We start from the raw sequence: 18,670 nt of genomic DNA on the forward strand, positions 1-18,670 counted from the left end.
TTCAACTCAGTCCAACTGCTGCTACACCAAAAACTAACTTTTACTTAATCACAAAAAAGACTAAATTACTACTATTTTTTCCAAAGTTCCATGACAATGCTAAAAGCCAACTTCAATATTACCTCTTTAAACAATACAGCTATTGAATTAGTTACTTATACCAAACTACTTGGAGTTACCATAGACGACAACTTTAAGTTTGATCTTCACAAATAAACTGTATAAAAATAACTAATCAAAAGCTAAGGTCTACTATAAAAAGCAAAAAAAAAAAAAAAAAAAAACTTACGCCTTTGAACAGAATCACACTAGCCAACATTTATCTTTTATGGTTCACCTATATTTGACTAACATCCAGATCTCTCTTACATCACAGCTGGAGCAATGCTATAATAAGATAGCTAAATTTGCAGCTAACTTGTCACATAAAGCTCATCATTGCTCTGCATTACATGCTCACAACTGGTTAGAACTCCCACATCAGCTAGCCCATACAGAACTTCTTTTAACCCATAAAATACTATATACCCGTCTACCCTTCTGTCTCCTCAGTACTTCATCACTATCTCCCAAATTGCCCTCTGTGCTCTCAACACAAAACCCTGCTTCAAATCTGTAAACCAAAAAAAAAGTATGGGGCAAAGTTTATACAAACACTACATATCCAAACTATGGAACTCTATCCCATATTCAATGAAAGCTGTCTAGCCTCTACATAGTTAAGTCCTTTTATTATGGTTTACAGTTACAGATCTGGCAAATGAATTTTTGTGTATTGTTTTGTTTTAGCAGACATTGTTACACCTTTGAATTATGTAAATAATATATTGATACAGAGACAGAAGAGCATGTACAGATATTAAATGCTGTTTTGCTAGTTTTACATAATGTAGAATTTAAAGTCAGAGTATAAATACTATGTGTCATTAAAGCCACAGTTTCAAATCTCATGTCAGGAAAAGAATGCAGTGTAATTTTACTATATGAGGAAACTTCACATACTTGTAAAGGACAGACAAGTAAAGTTCCAGAATCAAATTGGTTCAATTCCAGTAATAAATGTGTGTAAACAGTTTAAGATTTTATATATTTCATGCAGAATTGCAGTTTACCAGAGCACTTCTGAGGTGCAAGCCAAAACTAGTGGTCTGTGGCTGACCAAGTCTGCAAATAAGCAGAAAAAAAATATAAATAAGGTCAGGGCAACAAGCAATGCTATCGTTTTATAATTGTTACAGCTGCAAATGTTATTTTAAGGACCTGATGCTGCTTTTTTGTGCTTTGCAGATATTGCTACAAAAAAGACACTCTGATAGCTTTGGATATTTAAATAACTTTCAGTTTGGTATTCCAGAATACATATTTTTTAATACAGTCAAGAAACATCATTACATCTGCCACCCAGACTTGCACCAGAGATGGGGGGGGGGTAGACAGTCTAATTTTAGAGACGCACATCAAGGGACCCTTGGACATTAAGGCAGCTCTTCAAATACCTCAACAGTGACTGGGACAATGCAGAGTAAGGCCTAAACTTGGCAAGAGCTGCGGTGCACAAATCCAGTATCAACTGAAAAAAAGCCAGAAGTAAAGAATATTGATTTTTTCAATGTTTGTTTTCTCAAAATATATACAGTAAATGTGTTTCAGTTATTTAAAAAAATATTCTTTAGAGTTAACATGTGTATGCAACAGATATGCATTTATGCATATTAGAGTTAAAGCAAGTATGCAGAATTTCAATTTATGCTTCCAGGCAATTGTATAACAATATTAGTTTTTGGTGTATGTTTTTATCTGTGTTCAAATGATACTGACAGAAGAAAATGTATTCCATTACTAATAGTTTATTTTCCAGAATATAACATTTATCATATTTCAGTTTAGCTTTTATTTGTGTTCAGATAATACTGGTAGAAAAGGTATTATTTTAGTATTAGTTTAGTTAGTTTTCAGAGTATAACATTTAAACACAGCTGCTTTAGATGTTCAGTATAAATAAGTTATCACATTAGTGTAAATTTCAGTCAAGTTTCAGAATGACATTCATATTCAATTATAAGATCATTATAGTCAGATTTCAAAATATAGCATTCATACTCATTTATACATTTCTAATAGCATTACTAGACAGTTTACAACATGTAATTACATGCAATTACATCATATCCCACATTATTCAGTCATTACTTTTAAGGGTAAAGTGACAAAATTATTTCTGTGACATCCCTCCTCTGGGTCAGTAATCAAGGAGCCTCAACCCTCACCACTGACACTGGTGAGGGATGTTCACTTGGAACAAAAGTAGTTATACACAGTATTTCCGGATACAGCTCTCTGCACCAAGCACAATTTCTCTTAAGAGCACACAAGGAACATACTTCCTGTCCAGGCTCCAAATAAATCTCCACCTTTCTCTCTGCAGAAACCAGTTCTCTGTGTCCCTGTTCCAAGTATCTGACACACACACACACACACACACACACACACACACACACACACACACACACACACACACATGACTGGCACAGATTTACCAGCTATGCCCCTCTCTGCCCAGACTACAAGGTAGATACTGCCACCAGAACACTCCAAAGCCAGCTACTCTAAGGCTCTTACCTGGGTACCCAATTATACTGAGTGAAACTATGACTAATACCAATGGTAATGTTGAACAAATAGCAAGGCTTTCAGGAGTGGCCAAGTGTCACCAAATAAATATAAGTACTATCAAAAGTTAAAATATTCTCTAATACACCAGCCACATTAACAATTTAAATATATTTAATAATCTATAATAAAAGAACATGAAAGTGCTAAATATCTATTTACAATAAACACCAGAGTATCAATCCCAGGAAATATTAAAAATAACTCAGACGGATAGATTCAGTCAGCTAGAGAAAAACAGTACTTAGCTAATCTCACTATATTTTCCTGACTGATCTAAAAAATTACTATTCCCTGGTTACTTACTAAAGCAAGGCAAGATGACATGAGTGAATGGTCCTCCTTTGTCAGGTTTCACAAACAGACTGCTAAGAGCTAAGTAACACCTTTCACTAATATCTAAATATCATTTCAGTGCTGGCTATAAAATAATATTACATGTGGTCATCGGACTCTGGTTCCTACCCTCTTTACTAGAAAGTGAACCAGAATCTACCACATATGTGTCATAATGCACACACATAGAGCTTTGCTAAGAAGTGTTATAGCATCTGGAAGCTTTAAAACCATTTCAAAAACTTCCATCCTTCTAGGCTAGGAATTAGTTCACTCTTCAAGACAATACAGCATGATTTCTAGTCCTGGTTTTCGCAAGCATTTTGTCTCTGGCTGCAATCAGAACTGTAAGATACAATCTTTATTGCCTAAACCAAGTAATTTAATTTCAGACTATTTTTCAAAGTCAAATGGACTAGGATTAACCTCTTCTCTTCCAGTATCCTCTGTTACAATATATTCATTTCAACAGTTACAATACAGTCTGACATACAGGTGTATTTCTTTTCTGTCCAGCAGGACCCACTCTTGGTACATGTTTAACATAAGCAGTTTTACAAATACATTTTCAACACAAGCACCTGTACAAATCAGTTTGAAATACAAATGACACACAATTGTTTACAAAACTCCAGCTAGCTATGCTGGCATATGTTTCACATCCACTGCCCTACTTCTCTTGGCATAGCTGGCAATACCTCACATCATCACAATTTGTAACTGGCTTATTAAGATAAGTTATCTAAAGAATAAGTAGTTGTTTTTCGTTTGGCTTTTTCCAGTTAGGGGTTGCCACAGCAGAACTCCAGTCCGCTAATGATTGGCAGCAGATTTTTTACGTGTGCAGAGGTGCCAGCTCAATGCCCAACCTTCAATGAAGGCACGACCATTCTACGCATGTCTTTCGAATGCCACTCAACCACAGGGAGGACATGCGGACTCCACACAGAAGGTGCTCCAGTCGAGAATCGAACAGGAGAACCTCTTGCTGTGAGGCAACAATGCTACCGCTGCACCACCGCGGCTTAAATATCTAAGGAATAAGTAGTAATAGTCATTTAATGTTCTGAAGGCATGACAGATCAGGCTTAATTTGTTAATTAATTTACAGAATACAGTGCACATTACATAATAACTACTGCACATTAGACAGAAAGTTAAAAAGACACTGACAGGGTATGCAAAGGTATAGATCAGAAATGAAGAAAGCATAGCTTTTAGTAAATATACTTTTACTACTAAAGCACATAGATATTTACTTAATATTTAAGACACAAATTTAAAAGGCTGACATCTATTACAATACATAAAAATTAAAGAAAGGTAAATAGGATTATTAGTAACAAATATATCTGAAGAGATTTACAGAAACAGGTTAATACAGTATATGGTAATTATGTTTCAAGATACATGTATTATAGGTGTAAAAGGACAGTTAACCAGTTATTACCCATGTTAAAGAATTGCCCATTTATAATTATTTACTAATTTATTTATTTGCATTTGTTTACCGGGATGGTCCAGCTGGGCCAGAAGTGCCCATTTTCAGTAGAGTCCCAGGGAGAAAAGCTCCAGATATATGATATTTCACATACAATACAGAATTTTTATTAATAAAGACATTTAGCACATACTATTGGCAGCTTATACAATTGGTGAAAAAATAGTACATAAGTAATCATTCTCAAATCAAAGATATTATACAAGCCTATAATTAAGTCACAAGGTTATGAGACTTCAATCTAAAAGATTTTCAAATAATTAGCAGACAATAAATGCTCAAGTGACGTAGTGGTCAAAATTAAAATTGCAAGTTCATTTAACAGATAAAGAGAAATGATTTTATCACTAATTTATTAGTTGTAGTGATCATTATATCATTCTCTGCAGACTATTTTAATAGATTTATAAAGTAATCACAAAAGTAAATCCCATTTTAGTAATTTCAGAGATAATAATTACAGAATAAATACTACATGTGGTGAAGCAGTTAGCGTTGCCGCAGCACAGCAAGAGCTTCTCCGGTTCGATCCATGGCTGGGGTGCCTTTTGTGTGGAGTTTACATGTCCTCCCTGTGGTCCCATGGGTTTCCTCCAGGTGCTCCTGTTTCCTCCCACATCCCAAGGACATGCTGTAGGTGGATTGGCTACTCTAAATTGACCTTAGGCGTGAGTGCATGCGTGTGCCTTCCGTGGAAGGTTGGGCGCCAGGCTGGCAACTAGACACCATAAAACTCCACTGCCAATCATGAGCACACAGGTGATCCGCTATGGTGACCCCTAAATGGGAAAAGCCGAAAGAAGAAGTATAGTTAGTAGAATAGCACTGTGTCTTCACTTCATAAGTAACTACAAAAGTAGATTCCTGTTCAGATGTCTCAGGAGGAATTGCAAGCTCAGGTTTCATTTAAGTGTAGTTTGTTAAACAAAAATACAGTATTCTCTTTGCATAAGTCTAGAAATGCAGCTATATTAAAGCAGACGTATACCTTCAATATACATTTTACATGCAGATTCAATAAGAAAGGAATGTTTCAGTCACCTTCACTCAAGAATACTGATTAGAATAACAGAATGTGCAGTACATTAAGTACAAACAGGCTTGGGGACCAATGTTAAAGAAGTATGTAGAAATTTACAGGGTTTTGGTATTATTAGGAGATACTTCAGACACAGTGAGTCAGTTAGTTAGTTCAGACTGATAAGCAAAAATCACTGCAGTGCAGTCCTCAGAAGTTTGGTACAGACACTTGACAGTGAGTGCAAAACTCAGGTCAAATATCCAGCATTCCAGAATATTAATTATATTAATCAGGAGGACAGCCATATGAGTGCAGAAGCTATGGACATAATTATTCAGTCTATTTCAGTTTATCAGCATTGTTATTGGAGACTATTCTGAGTACAGAATTTACAGACAGTATAATGAGTACAGAAGATACAGACATAATAATTCAGTCTGTTTCAGTTTATCGTCATTCTTATTGGAGACTGTAAGATTTGATTTAGATACTGATGACATCTACCTCTACTCTACATAATAAAACATTCTTAACCAAACTACAGTCTCTGCAGACTTTTACTCTGAAAGGTACAAGAATAACTGACACATAATGGAGAGAATGTCACCTGTTCAGCTCAGTTCTGAGCAATTAAAAGATAAAACATTCATTCCATTCTCTTTACAGTTTCTTCCAGTTATTTCCAGTTCACTGTAGTGCTCTGCAGTCCTTTCAATTCTTTCACCTAACATAGTAAATTATACTTCTAATGCTTTTGTATATACTGATTGCCATATTTAATTGTCATTTTTTTTATTTATTTTTACTTTTATATCACTGGTGTCTCTTCACGCTTCATTGTGTTCTATGTACTCCATTATCAAACAGTGTGTGTACATGTGTATATATATATATATAGATATATATATATATAGATATATAGATATATATATATATATATGTGTGTGTGTGTGTGTGTGTGTGTATATATATATATATATATATATATATATATATATATGCTTTTTTAATTACATTTGTATTACTGTTTTACCTTTGGAGCTTTCTTTCCCCAGGCCTTCTCTGAAGAATGGGTATTTATTACCCAGTCTAACTTTCCTGGTATACAAATGTCAATAAATAAATGTATTTATCTTTGTTTATCTGGAAAGTTCAACTGGGATAAACCCCTTTTTCAGTGAAGGTCTGGGGAGAAAAGCTCCACATTTAACACTAGTTTTGACATATACATAAAATAGATACATGATATCAAAATGAATACAAAATATAGACAACAGCTTACACAAACATCATTTAGAAGCAGAATATGTACGTAGCTTGCATAGGTATATACAATGTTGAACATTCATTTGAAATAGCCACAGGCTTGTATACTCAGAGATATAACGTTGCAAAAGACACTGTAATATTACCTGCAATTTCTGTCAATTGAAATAATGGAAAGAAGAAATGTATGAATTAATTATATGAGAATATGTGGCATGGAATATGTGAATTCATTAGCAGGAACTCAGAATTTACATATTATTCCCAATGGTACAATACCTGGCCTAGACTGGAACAAGATTATATTTCACAGGAGCATTTGGATTTAACCGAAAGCTTTGACACACATCCACTATTTCAGACCATGTACTACTGATAAAAAAATACAATAACGATCCATTCATCCATCCTTTTATCCATCCCCTTTTTTCCCATTTTTACAAGCTAGGCCTCTAAAATTTATGAGGCTTCTAAATGCATTTTTACAGTTCTTAAAAAAAAAATAATCCAGTGATAGCCTGAACAAAAACCATGATTATGGGAACAAATTCAGTCTTACTCTTCAACTTTGCTTTTTCCTGCATCCATTCAGCACACACACTAACTGACCAAGACTCCACTGGAATGACTACAGTGGAAATAATTGTATTAAGCCAGGGGTCTAGGGGCTGCTAGGACTAAGAAGCACTAACGGCATACCTGTCAACCAATCAGGAACAAATTTCAAGACAATCAGAGACAAATCCAGAAAAAAAATCAGGGACAATCAGAAACATTTAAAATATTAGTACTATTAACTTGAGACATTGACAGAAAAATTAATACAAATTAATATACATTTTCTGAAGTAAACGAAGTCTATAACTTTTGATTACTGTCATTATTTATTAGGTGTAATTCACCATCTTTCCACCAAAAGTCAGCAGTTTTAGGAGGCATTAAGAGGGGAAGACCTAAAATTTTAGTCAAAATTAGGGACATTCATAAAAATCAGGGACAGCTGAGAGGTATGAATGAAGGTTCTAGATGCTGTAAGGTGCATTTCAAAGTTTCTTTTTAAACAACCTTTTCATCCAACAATGACCTGAATGAAAACCACAATTAAGGAAATAAATTCAGTTCTACTCTTCCATTTTGCTTTTTCCTAAATCCTTTCAACACACCCTAACTGATCAAGACTACACTACAATAGTTACATTAAGCTTCAGCCTGAAGGCTGCTAGGCATTCAGAAGCTATGGGGTTATACGTTATTAGAGCTGCATTTTACAGCATTTTTCCAGCCTTTTGATCCAAAAATGGCATGAACAAAAATCATGCATATGGAAAAGAAATTCAATCTTACATTTTTATTTCAAGGAATATATAAGATGCAGCCATAGTTTATTGCTCAAACTTGACAAAACACAAGTTCGCAAAAAACTCTAAATAAATAAAAAAGGAGAGAAAGTTCTGAGAGTGTGTATGTATGAGTGTAACAGAGTGTGTAGCATGTCTTCAGGGCTATAAATGGACTAGGATGACTCCATGCGCATATTTGTATTAGTGCTTGCTTTGATTCTCACAGCAGAGAGGTTAGCTAGGGGATCTAGAGTGTAAATATGTGCATATGTGGTGGGGAGGGAATGAATGGTTGAAAATGTTCATGAGTTTGTTCTGGTTTGTATGTGGGGAGGTCATGCTGAGTGAAAGTCAGTGTGTGTGTGTGTGTGTGTGTGTGTGTGTGTGTGTGTGTGTGTGTGTGTGTGTGTGTGTGTGTGTGTGTGTGTGTGTGTGTGTGTGTGTGTGTGTGTGAGTATTGTGTGTGTGTGTGTGTGTGTGTGTGTGTGTGTGTGTGTGTGTGTGTGTGTGTGTGTGTGCGCATTTGTAGCATATGGACGAATATCCATGTATCCAAGTATCCTTCCCACAAAAAGCTACAGAAGAATTTTACAATTTCAGATAATTAACATTATGTAAACAAGGAGGCAGAATGGTCAACAGTGGGAGAGCAATTTTGCAGAAATAACCAGTGGTTAAGAATGTTTCTAGTTATCTCGGATGACATTCTATTTTTTGTATGTTCAATGAGTTATGCCACATTGTCTTTATTAGTATTTATCCTTTCGATTTCTAGACTTTGTATGACATCAAAGTTACTGACCTTGGAAGAACACTGCCCTGTCACTTTACTATGTGTGTAGTTTTCTACATTATATAAAATATCAAGGCTGCTTATCTTTAACCCTTATATTATTTTGAGTACAATGCTTAGTTATTGCTCCAACAAGAAAAGACAGAAAAAAAATAAAATGTTTTAAAGTGTGCCTTGGAGAAGCCAATACTTTGGAAAAATAAAAGTTATGTACTCACCACAACTATGCATCTGTGTTGTCCACTTTCATTCTTCCTCAACGAATGGGTTCAGATCTGACCCTTGGATCCGACTTGGCCACTTTCTTTACATTTTGGGATCCAACTCTTGAGCTCCTCCCTTACCCATAATGCCCCTGACTACTGTGTAACTCAGATCGTGCTTGCTGCTATTATACAGTAGCACAACAAGGTATCTCAACATAGTTATGACAGAAAAGTGATAGTTGAAAGATGAGGAGCTCAACACAGATGCATAGTTATGGTGAGTACATAACTTTTATATCCGATGTTGTCATTTTCATTTTTTCCAAAAAGAATGGGACACAGTCCCCAGCTACATAAACCTTGGGTGGCCCCAAAGAAGGATGTTCTGGAGAACCGCAGAACCAAATGCTGGCTGCTCTGTTTGTAGAGATGATATCCAATTTGTAATGAGAAATAAAAGTATGAGCATTAGACCATGTGGAAGCTGCGTAAATATCATCAGTGAAGGTTCTACTCCAAAATGCAGCTGATGTAGCCATTGACCGAGTTGAATGAGTTTTGGTTGTCTTGGTATAGTTAAACCTATCAAAGAATAAACATGGGAAATACAATCCGTTATCCATTTAGCTAGGGTAGTTTTTGAGACTGGTCTTCCCGTCTTAGTACTAGAAAACAAGACAAACAATTGATCAATTTTGATAAAGTCCTTAGTCCTGTGAAGGTAAAAATGAGGTTGCCTATATACATCTAAATGATGAAGGGTATATTCTCCTTTATTGTCAAATTTAGGAAAGAAAACCAGCAAACTGATCACTTGGTTGATATTTGTTTCCAGAGGCAACCTTTGGTAGAAAGGAAGGGTTTGTACGTAAGGTAATGCTGTCTTAGTGAAAAATCAAATATGATGGTTTCAAAGAGAGTGCTTGGAGTTCAAATAATTCATCTTACTGAAGTTATAGCCACAAGAAAGACAGCTTTCCAAGGCAGAAACTTAAGGTCTACCTTAGCTGAAGGTTCAAAAGGTGGAAGCACCAAAGTCAGGTCCCAAGGTGGGGAAAGGTGCCTAACTGGAGGTCTCAGTAAGGAGGTACCTTTAAGAAAGGCCTGACATAACCTAGATGAAGCCAAAGGAGAACATTATCTACAATGTGATAACTGGAGATGGCTGCTAGCTGAACTTTAATGGTGGAGAAGCTTGCTCTGTCAAGAAAGATGGAGGCCAAGAAATCTAAAATAGCAAGAAGTGGAGCAGGTAAAGGATTCAACTCTCTCTGTTCAGCCCCAAAACAAAACCTTTTCCATTTTTTCTTATAAATCTTCCTTGTTGAAGGTTTGTGGGATGAGACTAGAATTTTTGAACTGGGGAGAAAAGCCTGGAGTGTCTAGCTGTCACTGGAACTAAAGAAACCGTGCAATCAGCTTGAGGCCTGCAATATCCAGATGAATGATTCTCAAAGGATATGCCAGGAGGTCTGTACTGGCATCCAGTGTCCAAGGAGGACATACAAGGTGAGACCATAGGAAGGGAAACCATACTTGCTAAGGCTAGTCGAAGGCAATAAGGATTACTTTGCTCTTCAACCAGAGTGGTTTCTGAAGAAACTAGGAAGAAGTGAATAGATAGCAGCACAGCTGACCCCATTTGTGGAAGATCATGTTTGCCACTGATTGCTTGACAGACCACTCATAAGGCATCGGGATGGTCCTGCTGAGCTTGTCTGCTAAGATGTTGGATTTCCCCAGTATGTGCATCTCTACAAGAAAGCTGTTGGAAGAGATCACCCACTGCCAAACCCTCACTGCTTCTCGGCACAGGCGATAGAATCTGATTCCCCCCATTTGTTGATGTACCAGACTATTGACATGTTGATTGTTTGTATAGCAATAGTTCTTAGTGGAAGAGAGCTCTGAAGGGACTGCAATGCTAGAAGCACCACTCTCATCTCCAGGGCATTTATATGCAAATTGGTCTCTTCTGAGGACCACATGCCTTGAACGGTTCGTCCCAAGTAATGTCCCTCCACCCCAACTGGGAAGTGTCCATAGTCGACATGGCATTCGGGGAGGAAGAATGAATGGATGCCCTTGTTAAATTTCTTTGGAGTTTATCCACAACAGTAGGGATTTTCTGCAAACCTGAGAAAATTTTATCAGGAGACAAAAAGGATGTTGATGAAAAGACCATTGCACTGCTAGAGTCAATTGAAGAATTGTCATATGAAGACAAGCAGTGGGTATTAAAGTTATTGCAGCAGCCATCAACACAAGGGCTGTGATTATCATTTTTGCAGGGGAAAGTGGTGAGAGAGAACCTGTCTGACGTGATTTCAAGGTAAGAACTCTGTTTTGAGGCAGAAGAGCAAAACACTTGTCTGTATCTAAACGAGCTCCTATAAACTCCAAAACTTGAACTGCTTGTAGTTGTGACTTGGCCAGACTGATCGTAATTCTCAGAGAGTGGAATAATTGGAGTAAGTAAGCCATGGCTATTTTCAGGAGATGCCTGGTTGGTGCGGTAAGGAGCCATTCATCTAAATAAGGAAACACTCTGAATCTGTGCAGTCTTAGATGAGCTGCTACCACTGCCATGCATTTAGTGAACACCCTGGGGGCTGTGGTGAGATCGAAGGGCAGGGGTCTGAACTGGTAATGGCTGACTACCAGCCAGAAGCGTAGGTATCTTCGAGAGTGCCTGTTCATTTTGATGTGATAGTACACATCTTGAAGGTCAATATATCCCATCCAGTCATCCTTCCACAAGAGAGGGAGAACGGACTGAATCATGACGATCTGGAATTTGGAATTCTTTATAAACTGGTTCAGATAACTGAGATTCAAAAGGGGTTTCAGATTCCCTGTTTTTTGGCACTAAAATGAACTCTCAGTAAATTCTGGATTCTATTTTGTCTGGGATGACCTCCTGGATGACACTTTTGTCCAAGAAAAAAACAGCACCAGCTACATGTAAAGATGTGGCTCTAGGCAAAGAACAGTCAAATGAGAGGAAACAAGCTGAGCCAAATCACCACGGCTGGATAAAATCCACTTTAATGATAAAAAACTCCAAGGACGTAAGCGCTTTAACAGTCACACTGACCACTTCATCAGACTGAACACATTCAAAAGTGTGCTTGCTTTTAAGCACATGCTTCAATTAATCACCAATTAATCACTTATACAATTAAATATCTAATCTACCAAAATCTAAAAGAGTCTAAAGATACACTCATACACTATGAAATACATAATAAAATACATAAAAAAATATTCTAATGTTTCAAAGTCCTGGCTTTAAGGAAGGGTTTCAAAGAAACCGCTTCATTAATGTTAGGTAATATATGTGCATTTAATCTAAGGATCCACCTCTGCCCTGCAACCTCCGTGCGATTTTTAATGTCACCACCCCTCACTCCTTACTGCAAAGTCTCTAACACTAAAAACTTAAAAGAATGTGAGTCACCTTTACCGTCTGTATGCTTAAACAAAGCACCTGTCTCCTTCCTATTAGAGATATCTCTAAAGTGCTCCTGTATACGTTCTTTAAGCATACGATTCGTTTTACCTACATAGTAAGCATTACATGATGTGCAAAATGCAAAATACACCATGTTTTTAGTTCTACGGTCAGCATAGTGTTTGGCCTGTAATTCAAAATGTAAATCTGGATGGATATAAATCATACACGAATGTACATGCCTACAGGCTGAACAATTCCTGCAAGCATAAGTACCCTTCCTCTGTGGGATACTATTTAATTCACCATTCCTTGTCTCATAGCATAGCTGGCATTTTAGGGACTTCTTATTCTTAAAGGAAAATTTAGGTGTGTCATCCAGGCAGCCATCCAAGTCTCCTAATAGTTTTCAAGATGTTCCAATTTTGTCTAAAGACATCACAAAAAACACCAATGTCACTACTGTATGTAAGGGGAAACCTAAGTTTATTGTCACCCCTATTACTCACATGCAACCTGTCATTTGTTCTCTCAGAGAAATAAGCTCTACCTCTACAGGTTCTTTCTTTACTTGGTTCTAGTACATATTTGTCAAACATATTCTTAGGATACTTTCTCTCTAAAAAATCCCTTCCTAGGTTATCCAATGCTAACCCAAGCTGCAATTCATCATTATGCAATCTCATTAATCTGAGTATTTGTCTTTTCACCACATTATCACCAATAAATTTCAGATGCATACTGCCCCTATGCAATAAAGCATTCCTTCTAGTGGGTTTCCTATAAATGCTTGTTTGGATTCTCAGGATCTCAGATTTTTTCATTGAAGCATTGAAGCATGTGCTTAAAAGCAAGCGAACTTGTGAATGTGTTCAGTCTGATAAAGCAGTCAGTGTGATCATAAAAGCGCTTACTTCCTTGGAGTTTTTTATCATTAAAGTGGATTTTATCCTGCCGTGGTGATTTGACTCAGCTTCTTTCTTCTCATTTGACTCTTTTGTCCAGCAGCTTTTGAATATCTAGAGCTGGTAACTCTCTCTAATTTGGTGTAACATAGGGGAGACATATCCTTTGTTTTTTGGGAAAGTTGCAAAAAGAGAATAAAATATCCTCTGAATATGATCCTCTTCACCCATTCATCTTTTTTGATGGCTATTCAAGCTTTTAGGTGTAAGGACAAGTTCCCCTGGACTGCCTCTAGGGAGGGACAGTTGGGCAACCTTTCAGGAGCGCTGAAAGGATCTGTCTGAAAAAGAATGTGAGATTCTTGTTTCTGCAGAACCCCTCTGCTAAGTGGGTAGCATCTTCTGTTGTAGCTATCCTGCCCCTGTCACTGTGGGAAAGAATCTCCGTGTGACACTTGGACAGGTACTTGAGATTTCTGGAACCACAACTTTTTTACCACTGCATTGATTCCTAGAAAGAGGTCTCTCCAGGGAAGAAAAGTGGATTCCCATGGCAGATAAGGTCTTTCTATCCTTCTCACTGTGACAGAGTATCTCTCTAACTGTTGGCCCAAACAAAGAAGACCCATCAAAGGGAGTGGTGATGAATGATGCCTTAAAGGGCACCGCAAGGTCGCACAACTGCATCCAAGCATGTCTCCTAATGGCTACACCTGAACCGGTTGCCTGTGAGGAACCTTCAACCGCAAAGGAAATTAACCTCATGGACGTGTTAATAATGGATTGCAGGGTAGCCAGTCATGAGGGAAAAGACTTTTGTTCCTCTGCAGACATGGATCCAGGGACAGAGTTAGAGAGTTCCTTACTGAAGTCCCTTTGTAACTTAGTGAAATGTGCCAGGTAATTCAGCGACCATACGGCAAAGGTTGCTAAAGCATACACTCACTTCCAAAACTTGTTTAATGCCCTAGACTCCCTATCAGGGGGATAGACAGTAAGGCTCTGTTCGGCCAACTCCTTTTAGTGGCTGCTGGAACAACCATGGCATTGACAGGGATTCCATTGGTCCAGTTTTGCCTGTCAGAGGAGGCACTCAAAATTTTGTTTGAGTGTTTGCAGATCGGTTCCATGGAGTCTGCTTCCTTCCATGCCCTGCAGGAGACAAGGTCTATAAGCTCATCCACAGATGGGGTAACCCAAGACATAGATGGTCCAGACCCGAATGCTTCCAAGAAAACCGATTCCTACTGGGAAGGGTTTGGGGAAGACCAACTACCTTTCTGGCGAAGGATCTCTAGGATGTCTCCAAATCAGATACACTCAAGTAGACATCTAGGGAACCCTTCCCATTAATCAAAATCAGTGTCTTCTGTGAGGGATTCCTGTGGGGAATTAAAGTGCCCCCTCTTGTACAACCTTTTCCAAGGAACCTCTTCATTGGGATGCTCTGGGGAGTTGTCAGAAGAAGCAGGGAGTTCCCAAGTGGGAACTGCTTGGAAGTTCATCTGGGCTGACTTTTTCTGAAGTGTAGGATGAGTAGACTCAGATACAGGATCTGAACTGGGAACAGGGAATGGATACAAAGGCGGAAGAGTGAAAACTACTCTGGAGTGAGAGAAAACACTCTCCACCACCTTGAAGGCAGAAGGATCAGGAGAAGCTAAAAACAATCTGACTGGAGCTGAGACTTTCAGAGCAGATGATTCAACCTCCCTCCTCCGAGGGAAGAGTCAGTCCCAAGCTGTCCAGTGTTGAAGCCCTGATGGGAAGTGACAGCTCCGAATGCTTTGGAGTCAAAATCACACCCCTCGGACCCAACACCAATGCTTTGGCTCTAAGAACCATAGTGCTCCAAAAGAGTAGAACACAATGGGATCAGGGAATGCATGAGAGTGGAAGACAGAAGAATATTTGGACCCAATGGTTCAACTCTCATGGATCTCGGATCCAAGAGTTGCAAATAGTATGTGAGACTAGAGAAGGAGCAACAACAGGCTGAAAAGAAGGTTTAAGGCTCATGGATCTGATGGGAGATGGAGCCGACAGGACCCTCATCTGGATCTGTGCCCTGAGGAATTTTCTCATCACCCTATCTACCTCCAACTTGGAAAGATTTCCAGAGGACCTAATGGAGGAAAAAGTGGATGGTGGCCTGGAAGAGTTTTTAGGCATCTTCTGAAGAAAAGGAGACCTCAAACTAGAGGATACCAACTCCGGGGGAAACCTTGGAGTACGGAGCCAATGAGACTTGGCAACAGTAGACGTTGGATCAGAAGACTTCAGATCTGAACTCTTTGCAACCTGCATAGGAGGCTCAGATGAAGGTGTTGACTGAAGAGACTTCACGGAGGAGTGTTTTTGGTGTGTCCTGGGTGACCTAGATTCATGAGAGGGGGTTTGAGCCCCTTATGAAGAAGTACCAGCAGAAGGAGCAGAGGCCAGAAGGAGGCCTTTTTGAATAAGTTAGTTTCTTCTATTGCTAATGCCTCTAGTGTTAAATCCCACACAAATGGAGCAACAGGTGTCCAAGTGTGCCAGGCGCAGGCAATAAACGCACTCCCTCTGGACATCAGAGCTGGGGATCTTATGCCCACAGGAAGTGCACTTTTTGAAACCAGTAGGCTTATCAGTCATACTGCAAAGTAGCAAATAAAACACCTACAAAAAAAGACAAAGTTTTTTTTTGTTTTTTGTTTTTAAACAGAGAGAGAAAAAGGGAAGTCTTAATACCAGCAATGGTATGACAAAGGATTACCTCAAGATGAGGAAATAGAGGGAGAAAGACTACCAACAATGGTAGCTAAGATTACAAAAAAAACCTTAAACTTGGTAACAGAAAAGTTTAGAAAAGAGGTAAGGGAGATACTATAAACTATTAGAAGGAAAAAGAGCTAAAGGAGAAGAAATATAAATTTATGCACTCACTAAACCCCACTAAGAGCTCGAGAAATCGCATTCCCGTCCGATCTTGAAGAGCAACAAATGAGATCTGGGGTAACATAGTAGTCAGGGGTATTATGGGTTAGGGACCAGCTCCATAGTCAGATCCTAGAATCTAAATAAAGTGGCTGAGACAGATCCGAGGGTCAGATCTGAACCCATTCATTGAGGAACGAATGAAAATGACAACATCAAATGTCAGCTTTAAAAAAAAAAGGAGCAGTTTTTATTCAGTTGGAGTTCATTTGGGGGTTCCTCAAGAATTTTAATGCATAAATACCGATGAGCAGGAATAAAAAACCCCAAACAATAACTCAGTAGATAAGTGCTTTCATCTTTTAGTAAGGCTCTTCAAATCAACTTTTATTCTCCAAGTACTTTATTAAATATGAGGAAATGTGAAATGCTAGTAGATGTGCCATTTGGAAGGTATCAATAGAATTCTTACATTTATCTGTAAACCACTAGTGCCCCCTGAGGTCAACTGCCCAGGGACTCAAACATTATAATTTTGTTTCTAATTGAACTGGTACAGGCAGAGTATATTTGGCTTATTCTGCTGTATTCATTGTCAGTGATGAGAGTTGTGACTTCCATACCTGCACACTTATCAACAGATTAATTTCAGTTCTCCTAGTGTGAAAAAAAAAAAGAGCTAGAAATATTTTCACCTTGAGTAAAATAAGCTATGGCTGTAAATTATATACCCACATACAAGTTAGTTTAGCAATGTCCATATTTATGGGGACATAATAAGATGTATTTATGAATATGGATTAAAAAGGCTTTTGTTATGGCAGCTAAGGATATGTGGAAAGAGACTAAAATGATAAGAGAAAGTCTGTGAAACTGAAACTGGAAGCTCTTGTTTATGGATAGGGATAGTAAGATACAAACAGTGAAAATGTATTTAGTCCTTTTAGTTTTATATATGAATCAGGTGTATTTTTATCAACCAGAGGGGAATTTATGGACAATAATTAATAAAGGGTTGAAGGAATTTATCCAGTGGGAAGAGTGCATGATTTAAGTAGGATAAGTTCATCCTTCCAACAGAAAAATGTGGCTTAGGATTACCTGATTTAAAGGGATATTTTAGAGCTACAGAGTTAAGGTTCATAAACACAACACAAGGAAAAGTTGTAATGCAAAATGGAAAGGGTTGATGATGAAGCAGGGGGTAGTTCAAGAAATGAAGACAGAGTGGGATATTTTGTGCAAATCCTTAAGGAGAATAATAATAATAATCATAAAGAATATTATATTCATAAAGTAGTAGAAAGTATTCTAAAAACTAAGCCAACATGAGAATGGAGAAAGGAGATTTTGTCAGTAGGGATAACTGCAAGTAGGGGTACAGAGAACAGACAAGGAACCACAGTATTGGGAGCAAATAACTAGAGAAGGAAAGGTAAGATAGTGGGAGGAAGCCAAGAAGATGTTTGGACTGCAGGCTACAGACTGACTTCCCTATCAGGGAATCTGCTCGAGTTTTTAGCTGAATCTAGAACAGAAGCCACTGTTAAAAAAGGGATAATTGGGAGGGTACATAAAATATTGTATGATAACTGCAAGAATTAATAGAGAAGGATAGAGAAAATTGGGAAGAAAGAATGGAAAAGCAATTTACAAGAGAACATTGGGAGGATTTATGTATGTCTCCCAAATATGCAACAAGGTCCAAAAGGTTTATGAGCCTTGCTTGGAAGTATTTGCATAGGTATCTTTATACCCCAAGTAGACTTCAAATATTTTTTTCCTAGGGTAGATAGCAAATGTGGCGGTGTGATGAGGAAGAAAGAAGTAATAGGGAACATATGTTTTGTGAGTGTAATGAGCAGGCAGATTTTCCCTACACAGTATTCTGTCAGAAATATCAGGTGAGCAAATGGACATTTTTTTTAAACACATTTATTGAATTATCACTTGTGACATATGCAAATGTACATTTACAGAAAAGTAATCAAACTATATTAACAAATTAACATCAGCAAACATTATACTTCACATATATTGCTATATATCATATAACCTAAGCAACATTACACAAATTATTTAATTCCTGCCATTTTTTAAATAAGAAACATCTTTATTAAACCATCACTTACAACATAAGCAATCATACATTTATATAAATGAAAACAAACCACACCAACACAATCCTAGTTGCAAGCATTTTACATCACAAACCATACTGACACATTCCCATTTGCAAACACTATACATCACTTATAATCT

The sequence above is a fragment of the Protopterus annectens genome, chromosome 1.part2 (assembly GCF_019279795.1).
Source record: "Protopterus annectens isolate FY-2018-M chromosome 1.part2, PAN1.0, whole genome shotgun sequence".
Taxonomy (NCBI): Eukaryota; Metazoa; Chordata; order Ceratodontiformes; family Protopteridae; genus Protopterus; species Protopterus annectens.